Raw genomic sequence first — 9,954 nt, 5'->3', positions numbered from 1 at the left:
AAGTTAGCTTAGCTTGGCCCAAAGACTGATTTATTTTGGTAAGCTCTCTATGTTTCTGAACTAATCAGGATCCCCATCAGTTGCTACCACAGTAACAACTACCCTTTCCAGGGTCCATAAGCTTATCCCCCCTACAGGGGATCCTTTTTCTACTGGTCAATCAGAGACAGGCCGCTTGTCTGTCTGACTTGCTGTGCTGCCATTCTGTTCTGTTTTTGAAAACTGATTTTACCAGTAACGCATTAACTGTGGACACTCATTTCTGCCAGTGTGGTGAAACAAAAAAACCGCCTGTAGGTCATTTAAATGAAAAACTTTATCAAGATAATGACTTAGTATCTCAACAATAATGACTTTTTTGTTTCTCACAATAGACTCAGTTTCTCCAGATAATGAGAAATGACCCCACTAACCCATTATTTTGATAAAGTTTCTCATTATACTGAGTCACAGTGTCTTTTTTTCCATTAAACTGGCTGAAATGGGCCCCTATACAAAATCAATCATGATTGGGCTGCATTTAAAGTCTTTTTTTTCGTCTTTACCATGTGTGCCAACAGCTGCTAGCTAGAGCCGTATATTTAACCAACACATATGCATTGAGACATGAGAGTGATGTCAAACGCCCCATCTGACTCTCCTGAAAGCAAATAAGTGTATTTCTCAAAGTGTTGAACTTTTGCTTTAAATTACTCTGGCCTTTTTACATATATATAATTTGTGAAAGCTTCAGATGAGAGTATTTATTCTTGTTGAACAACCTTCTTAACTAATTACAAATCGACCAACCTTCATTTGTCAGCCCACTCCTTGAACTTTTTGTTAAATGATAGAGTAGCTTTTGTATATTATATACATATATAATTATTTTAACTATGTGCGCTGCCATTAAGTATCAGTGGTGAACCCCCAGTTGTTGTTTTTTTGAGTATTATGTTCGTTTGGGGAAACAAAATCAGAAGTAAAACTCGTCCCTCCTAATCATGAGATGTAGTCTAGTTTCCTGTTATTACATTTGTTACTTTTTTGTGATTTTGTTTTTTAATAATGTATTTTTTTTTGTATATCTAAACTTTTATTTGTTGTCTCTTTGAGCGAAATGTAAAGTGTCTTATTTTCTTTGTACATTGTCCTTCATAGAAGGTTCAAAAACCTGCAGACCCGTGGCTTTTATTAACTAAAGTAACACTAAGCTCCACAACACCCCTCTCTTCTTTTTGTTTTTGTATTCTACTCCCCTGGATCTTCCCATGTTTCCGTTTCACATTCTCTATTTTCATAATCTTGAGTTGACGTTCGGGTCAAGTTGCAGTAAACTGCAGACTTCTAAGACCTCAAACCAGATCAAGATTCTGAAAAATAAACAACTTAGTGTAAATTTGTTTTTTGAAGCGATAGTCAGGATGCAGTTTTTGAATGGGGGAAATGGACAGAAAAAAACAAACAAACCAATGACTTCACTGACCTCTGCTGGAACCAGTCTGTGTGTATATCTGTAGTTTTTTGCTGTAATATATTTAGAGGCATTTTTTTAATCATGGAAAAATATATTGGGCAATTCTTTGGGATTGCATGACTTTCTAATAGTTTTATTTTGTAGGGAAGTAATATTGGCACAACAGTTTTTGTAACAAAACCAGAAAACTTTGGCATGTTTTAAGGATTCTCCTGACCTGTTGCATTAGTGCTGAAGGACTTGTGAAGTAGCCGCCACAGGATATCTTATCATTTTTGCAGTGAAACTGCATAGGTAAGCATGCGCTGACCTACTAAAGGCATGTTACAGAAGCTTGGGGGAGAGATAGGATTATCGTAGAAAATAATCTAGGACAGGTGAATTTGATTTAAGAGAAGAAATGAAGCCTGTTTGTAAAATATTTTGTAAATTAGTCTCAGCATGGTCTTCACAGAGGAAAAACCACTCTATTTATCATACCGTTTTGATACTGGCGATGGCCAAAACATGACTTCCAAGACAAAACCTATATGTGCTGCTTGCAGTGCACACAACTTGGGCCTCTATACACAAATATTTAGCTTTTAGATTAGCTGGACAGAATATAGAAAACCCAATTCTACAAATGTAATAATAGAAAGTGTGTGTGTTCTGGTGGGTTGAGTCAGAGTAAAGGAATGTGGATGTCTGTGTGCTGTATGTAACCTGTTTTTAAATTCTCCACAGAGATAAGGAGAATGTATTAATACGTATCTCACGGTTATGAAATAACCTGTAGCAAGACCTGCATGGGAGAGAGGGGAGCGAAATAAGTAAAGGCTGCGATGGGATTAAAGGGGGAAGTCGGTGCCAATGACTGAAGTGTTAACAGAGTTTCCTATTTACCTCATGACGAATCTGGGAGGAAAGACACCTTGTCCACTGTGTATAGATGCTAGTAGACTGGTTTTTGGTGTTTTGTCTGCTCCTTACATTTTTGTTAACTTTACTGTTATTTCATATGAATCTGATCTTGTACATTTGTCATAATAAAATGGGTTTCAAGCCTCATGTCGTCCTGTCTTGCCTGACTTTTATACACAAAGGAAATTAACCTAGAAAAGGTGCTTGTTGTGCCAGATGCTAGCACCGGCAGCATGCTAAAGTATCTTAATACCAGTATGTATATTTTACTTATAAGGAAAACTAATGTTATAAAACGTTAAGTAAGTGTATATCATATTCCTGTCTTAGTTTAAAATGTTTGCAAACTTGACATTTGCTAAAGGGTGATGGAATGTCTGCTTGAGCTTAATGCTAACACCACCATGCTAACATGCTTAAAATGACAATGTTACATACTTATGTATTTTTATGCCATGTAGCATAGTGCTAACAGTAACATATTTAAAAGTGCTGTTTTAAAAATGTTTATCAGATATACGCCATATTAGCTGTCTTCATGTTAGCATTCTAACATTTGCATAAGGACAGTGACAGATGCCTGCTTTGAGCTACATGCTAAAACCATGCTAACATGCTCCAACTAACAATGGTATGTACTAAATGCAGTTATGCTACTGCTATGAGTAATATAAGTAAGAGTTATGTAATAAAAAGGTCTAACAGATAGCCTAATATATATGTTCACTGTCTGATTTTCAAGTGTGAGCATGCTACCATTTGCAAAAGGATAAAATGTTTGCTTTGAGCTAAATGCTAACACCACCATGCTAACATGACAATGACAATGTTGTGTGCTACTATCTTTTTATGCAATGCAGCCTAGTGCTGACAGTAACAATTAAAAGTTAGATTTAAAAATGTTTAGCATGTATATGTTAACCGTCTTTATTTTGGTTGTTAGCATTCTAATATTTGCATAAGGACATGGAATGTCTGCTTTGAGCTAAATGCTAACACCACCAAGCTAACAGGCTTAAAATGATAATGTTAGGTATTACTATCCTAATATATTTATGCAATGTATCATAGTGCTAACAATGATATTATGTTTTAAAAATGTTTAGCAGACATATACACCATGTTAACTGTCTTAATTTTGGATGTTAGCATTCTGACATTTGCATAAGGACACCGGAATGTGTGCTTTGAGCTACATGATAAAAAACAGCCGTCAGCCATTAGGTGTGCGAGCTGCTCCCCCCGCCGATCTCCGCAAGGGATGTGAGGACTTCACCTGAGCTTCCGTTGGCATATGGGTGAGTAGATAATGGTTGAATTTTCATTTTTGGGTGCACTATCCCTTTAAAAACACATTTATTTACATTTATGTGCAGTGTTTAGTTAAAAACACAGATGCATAATATTTTTTGTATTGTTTTTATTTACAGTTTTCACTAATTGTCTTTGAAGAAGCCTGACTGTAACTGGTCAAACTTTTTGCAGACTCTGTCTTTATTGGCATTGGTTTACCTCAGTGTTTAGTCTGAGTTTCCATATGCCCTGTGTGAGAAATCTACAGGAGGACAAAGAACTCAAAGGTTTTTCCTTTGAAGGCAACCCTGGGAAACCTCCCGTGCCCCTCTCAGATTGGAATTTGAAAATAGGCGTCCTTGAGTTTGACGGTTGCAAACCAGTCGCCTACCCGGACAGCCTGCTTGACTGTGGGCACAGTCAACATTTCTGCACTTAAGGGACTTGAGGAACTTGTTGAGCCTCCTGAGGTCTAAGACAGGCCTGAGTGTCCTGTCCCCTCTTCGGAACAGCAGGAATAAAACCCTGCCTGCTGATCTTCTTTCTTCACTTCCCTGATAGCTGACTTCACCATGAGAGTGAAGAATCTTGAGTGCAAGATCTCCCTGTGCTGGTGGTCTGCAATCATGGAAAATGCAGCCACTCTTGACAGGGGAGAAGAGCTTCGGAACTGTAAATGATACCCTGGATCATTGTTGAAACAACCCAGGGTGTCTGCTCCCAGATCGAGCCTCCAATGCTGCCTGAGGGCAAGGGAAGGCTGGGGGTGATGTCGTGTCAGGACTGAGGCGTAGGCCTGGGTGGTCCCTGGCCACTGCCCCATTCAGACTTGCCACGCCGTGCTGCGTCCAGCTGGCCCTGCAGATCTTCCTGCCCCCAAGCAGGCTGAGGCTGCTTGGGCTGCTGCGGCTGAGGCCGTTGCCGGCCCTGACCTTGCTTCAAGGCGCCTGACACCTCCTTAGCACAGCGATGGGCTTCTGGCCCTACTAAATCATCATGGATGCATCAGGCCCAAACAAGACAGATGGCTCAACAGGTAGTTTGAGCAGACACGCCTTATCCTCTGGCTGCAGCATTGACTGTGACAGCCAGAGATGGCACCTGGCCACCCAAAAACTTGCCATAGGACTGCCAGCTGCTTCACCCTACTCTCTCATGAGCTTTGGAAGAAGTGAGGAGACACGTTGTAATTCGGCTATTAGATCCATACTACACTCCTCCTCCAGCTGGCCAATCAAATGGTGCTGACAGTATGACACCCGTGTTTGCCAGCTGTGTCTGGACTGGCATGGCTCTATGCAGCTTTCCTAACAAGCCATCCAATACCTTGCAGTTTCTTTTTTTTTCTTTTTTTTTTAAGATATTTTTGGGGGCATTTTTAACTTTATTTCATAGAACAGACAAGTGTGAAAGGGGGAGAGAGAGAGAGAGGGAGTGACATGCAGCAAACGCCCACAGGCTGGAGTTGAACCGGGCCGCTGCGGCGACAGCCTTGTACATGGGGCGCCTGCTCTACCACTAAGCCACCGACGCCCCTACCTTGCAGTTTCTACTAGGGCAGTTCGCCTTGCCCAGGAGGGACCTTGACAGAGCCACCAAGGCAACCAAAGCCTGATCCACCGGGGGCAACTGCAGCCATACTACGACAGAGCCCCTACCAGCGTGCCCCTGCTGTCGGTGTTGCAAATCGACTCCTGACCACTTCCTCGAAATCAGAAAGGAGAGGCACAAGGAACCATGCGGGTCGCCCCCCTGTTTCATCGTCAAAACGGGAAGGGTCGGTACCCTGACCAGTTTGCAGGTCAAGCCCTAGAGCCAAAGCGGCCTGGCCAATAAATTCCTAAAGGAGAGGTGACTGCTGCACCTGCTGCCCCTCTGAGGCCAACTCATCATCATCTATGGGCCCAAGGCCAAGAATGTCTAGCTCCTCCTCCGACCCAGGGGATTAGGGACTCCTATCCAACCCAGCAGAGGGCCCAGGAGCAGGGAAGTTCCTATGTGACACAGTCCACTCACCCTCTATTGATACTGTAATAGTGGAGGTGGAGGAGCGCCCCGATGGGTCTCCGTCCCCCACTACTTGACCGAGGGTGCTTAGCTGACTGGGGGCCCTGAGAGGGGGCTGGTGGACGTCCGCCAAATGAATGGCAACGGGCCTCCCTTTGCCTAGCAGACATGCAGAAGCAGTCTCTGCATGAAGCCGCATTATCACGAGCAGCCACTGCTCCCAAACATAACACGCAGTAGTCATGGCCATCCTCAACTGGCATATTAACAATACAGCCCACACAAGAAGGGCCCTGCCGGCTTGCCATTGTCTCTCTCTCCTTTTTTTTTGAGAGTGACATCACTGTAGCATGACCAGAAAGTGCACTCTTTAGCTATAGCAAAAGTGCTGCTGACTGTATTAAATTAGTTTCCGTGAGGCAACATATGTAAGTGTGGCCACAATATGGATTATTTTCTTTTAACACGGGACAGCAGGACGCTTCTACTGGAGGGAGATGTGTTTTTTTTGGCTGCACGCCCTGTGACATTACACACAGGTGGAGATTCAGATCAATTGGCTACTGTGGATAAAATATCCCAGCTACTGTCATTCTTTTGTCTCTGTACTGACAGTGATATAATAAAGGTAATATTTTAAAAACTGCTTATCAGGTATATAATAATAATTTCAGAATGCAGGCTCAACAAACTCTGAGCCTAATCCTGATCTCTGAGTTGACTGAGCCAGAGCTGGGATACTTGGTTCCAGAACAGCTGATCAGAATTAGCTGAGTCATTTCTGAGTATGTTCAGCCTGAGGGAAGCGCGTTCACTGTGAGGACCAAAGGCCATCATCCTTGGAGTGCAGATGACATGACTGGCAGAAAGCCTTTGTGAGTTGTGTGTTGGCACTAATTTCACCCCAACTGCTTTGGAGATTTTAATGATAATGCGTATGTAGACTTTGAACGTGTCTTTCAAAAGAAAACCCCAAAAAACAAATCTAATACAGCAGCTGCAGCTAAACAGCATGAGGTGTGATGGGAAAAGATTGCAAAGCATGTTAGTAAGTAATGTTAAGTGACGTTATGTAATGTGATGCGTGAATGTGTGTCTAATATACAGAAAGTATACATTTTTATATGTTAACAATGTTCATATATTTTAATATAATTTGCTATATCCTCTTATTCAGCTGGTGATCTGATGGGACCCAAACACACTGGGCAGCAATTTAAAATCAAACACAAAAATATTGTAAAGACTGGTAAGGGTTTTGCTTATACATCATTCTTGTAATATGGTCTACGTTAACTGAATCGCTGAATTGCTGTGAAATGACTTTCGATTCTCGTAATCTCCTTTATTCTCAGATGGAGCTATGATGGTGATGTGAGTCCAATAAATGAAGCCAAATACACCGCGGAATCTTTAAATATATGAAAAGTATTCATAAATCATTGCATAATGTATCCACGTAGATTAATTTCTTATTAACACTGACATTCCTGCAATTCTGTGGAATTCCTCTTTGATGATCCTTTCTGATATATGCCCACGGAAAACCACAAAAATAGGCAAAAGTCTTTTCAGAGCCAGAGACACTTTTCTTACGGCCCGACAAACAGTTGCCTTGCTGATGTGTTTAGTATTTCTGATCTTATAAAGAAAACTGCTGCTGCCGAAGAGTCAAAGGGCAATGCATAAAATTTGCTCCAATGATAATGGAAATTCATGATGTGTAATATGAGCCCGGTCTCACTCCGACGTCACTGAAATCCTGCGCTTGGTAGTGACTTCCTGCGTCAGGAACCAACAAAAACAGGTGTCCTTGAATGTCAGCATGATATGTGGCCAGTTGCCGTTTTAGTTCAGCGAAGCCTGGCGGAAACATGGCAGGACAAGGATGAAAGTAAAGGCAGCAAAAGTCTCACTGGGGCGGGTTGAAGGGGTGATGGATGGGTCCAACAAACACTAACTTTCACCCGAAGAGAGCGGTTTGCGTAAGATTCTAAAGCCAAACTCTGTTCTTTTCTCCTAAACCAAACCATATGCTTTTCTTGCCTAAACCTAACCACATTTTTGTTGCCTAAACCTAACCATGTGTTTTTGTTGCCTAAACCTAACTGTGTCTTTGTTGCCTAAACCTAACCATGTGTTTTTGTTGCCTAAACCTAACTGTGTCTTTGTTACCTAAACCTAACCATGTGTTTTTGTTGCCTAAACCTAACTGTGTCTTTGTTGCCTAAACCTAACCACGTGTCTTTGTTGCCTAAACCTAACCACCTGCTTTTGTTGCCTAAACCCAACCACGTGTCTTTGTTGCCTAAACATAACCACCTGCTTTTGTTGCCTAAACCTAACCACATGTTTTTGTTGCCTACACCTAACCACCTGCTTTTGTTGCCTAAACCCAAGATGTGTGTTCCTGTCAGTCAGCCATGTGGAGTCAGTCTCATGTTTGTCATATGTAGCTGACGAGTGAACAGAAAAGCTCTTTTCGTTTGGCATTTAGCTGAGTCAGACATGAGCCAAAAGAAGAAAGAGGGGAGGAGGCGAGGGCACAAAGGTCAGGTTGTGTAACAGATATCATGCAGGCCAAAGTACCAGGGAACACTCGGGGGGTGGAGAGGGTTTTATGGGCTTTTTCTTTTGGGGATTATCCAAACCTCTGAGAGGACAAATGAGATCAACTGTAATTTGGTCCGTGCTTTGTGGTTTTGTTGATAAAATTACATTCACTGTTTTTTTTAAGTGTTTCATTCGAAGCTGAGTTGCAAAATTCACAAGCTTCATAAATAAATAAAAGACAACTATAAAAAGTGTCACTTTTAAAAAAAAAGAATGTTTTTAATCAAAGTATGTCACAAGATATTACAAATGCATTTAAATAACACTATACAAAACATGTCATCTAAAAATATACTGTACGTTTTGCTGACAGTGAGACAGAAATGTAGTAGAAAAACTGATGTTTCACATTCTTGGTTTAAAAAAAAAATCATACAAATGTTGCGTACTATCATCACCCAGACTGTAGAGGTATTTCAGATGTACATTAATTTGTCCTTGGCTCACAGAGAAAAGTCCAACATTATCCAGCATTAGTATACTTAACAGTAAATGATCAGTTTAACATAGTCGAACACGAATTATGCAGGAAGACGTAAGGATTGAACAGACGGTTAAAGCTTTGGTCATCTAACCTTGAGAGGAAAAAACGTTAAATCCAGTTCCCATGTTTACAAGTGTTCCAGAAACATGTTGTCATGTGTCATTACAAACATCTGAAATTATAATCCTTTAACATTTGTGCAAAGCAGACCTACATTAATCAAACTAAAACAAACCACCGTTTCCCTTCACCTCTAATTTACTTCAACTCTGTTCAAAGCCCTGTTTTTTGGACATAAAAGATTAGTAAGTAAAGTATGTCACGATTAGTTATTTTGCCACACATAACACAGTCATGGTGTGGATAGTGTATTTATACATTTGTTCAGGAATATCACTTGAACCGTTTGGCATTGAGATGTCTTCTGTCCCAGCTGGTGCAGTGATAAATTAAATGCAGTGACAATAAAAAGGGCTCATAAATCTACCAAAGTGCACAGAGCCTAACTGGCTGTAATGTTGCACCTATCTGCATATTAACCACTTATATTCTTCCTTCTCTGCATGGACGTTGGTTAATTTGTGTGCATTCAAAGTTTCAATGTTTTTATGCCACCTAAGTGCTTCTGACTGTCTTTACGTGTTATTAGGTGCAGTCTAAAGTAAGGCAGTGATAGTAGCAGTGAAATACAGTCACAATTACAGAACAAGTAACACTCTGTGACATGTGCTTCTATAGTGTTGTGCTCTTTGACAGCCTTCATGTGAAAAACATTTGAAAATAAATAAGTGCATGTATATTTATTAGCTTACATAACCTTGGGTCTGTTATGAGAACTATTAAAATGTCAGTTTTAAGTCAAAGTGAAGTTAAAGTTAGGACCTCAACATACTGTCAGCACTGTGATATCCATATAATTGGGCACCTTAAATAGTTTGTAATATAATTCAGACAGTCAGAGTTGTTCGCTGTGTCCCATTAGTAACATTAAAATCATGTTGAATAAGATATTAGCAGCTCCTGTTTGCTTTGTACTCACGGATGTACTGACAACTATCAGTGGATTTCTTTGATACTGAAGAAAACCTAAAAGCGTGATGATTGTCAGTCATGTGCTGCAGTATTATGGATCATATTTTCTGTGTATTCAAATCCGATTTTGTGTGAATTTGCCCATGAAGAGCTGAACCCACTTCTG

General features: G+C 40.8%; 1 protein-coding gene across 1 annotated transcript in view; it reads right to left on the bottom strand.

The window, feature by feature from the left end:
- Window positions 1-8,466: 8,466 nt before the first annotated feature.
- The window catches only part of LOC117271581 (aquaporin-11-like), a 9,428-nt gene continuing 7,940 nt past the window's right edge, over window positions 8,467-9,954 (bottom strand). The window contains exon 3 of the mRNA XM_033649861.2: window positions 8,467-9,954. This exon is cut by the window's right edge and continues 339 nt beyond it. The gene's annotated coding sequence lies outside the window, so the exon portion shown is untranslated.

The sequence above is a fragment of the Epinephelus lanceolatus genome, chromosome 11 (genome assembly GCF_041903045.1).
Source record: "Epinephelus lanceolatus isolate andai-2023 chromosome 11, ASM4190304v1, whole genome shotgun sequence".
Taxonomy (NCBI): domain Eukaryota; kingdom Metazoa; phylum Chordata; class Actinopteri; order Perciformes; family Serranidae; genus Epinephelus; species Epinephelus lanceolatus.
Note: the sequence above shows the minus strand (reverse complement) of the source record. Positions and strands in the feature narration are given on the sequence as shown.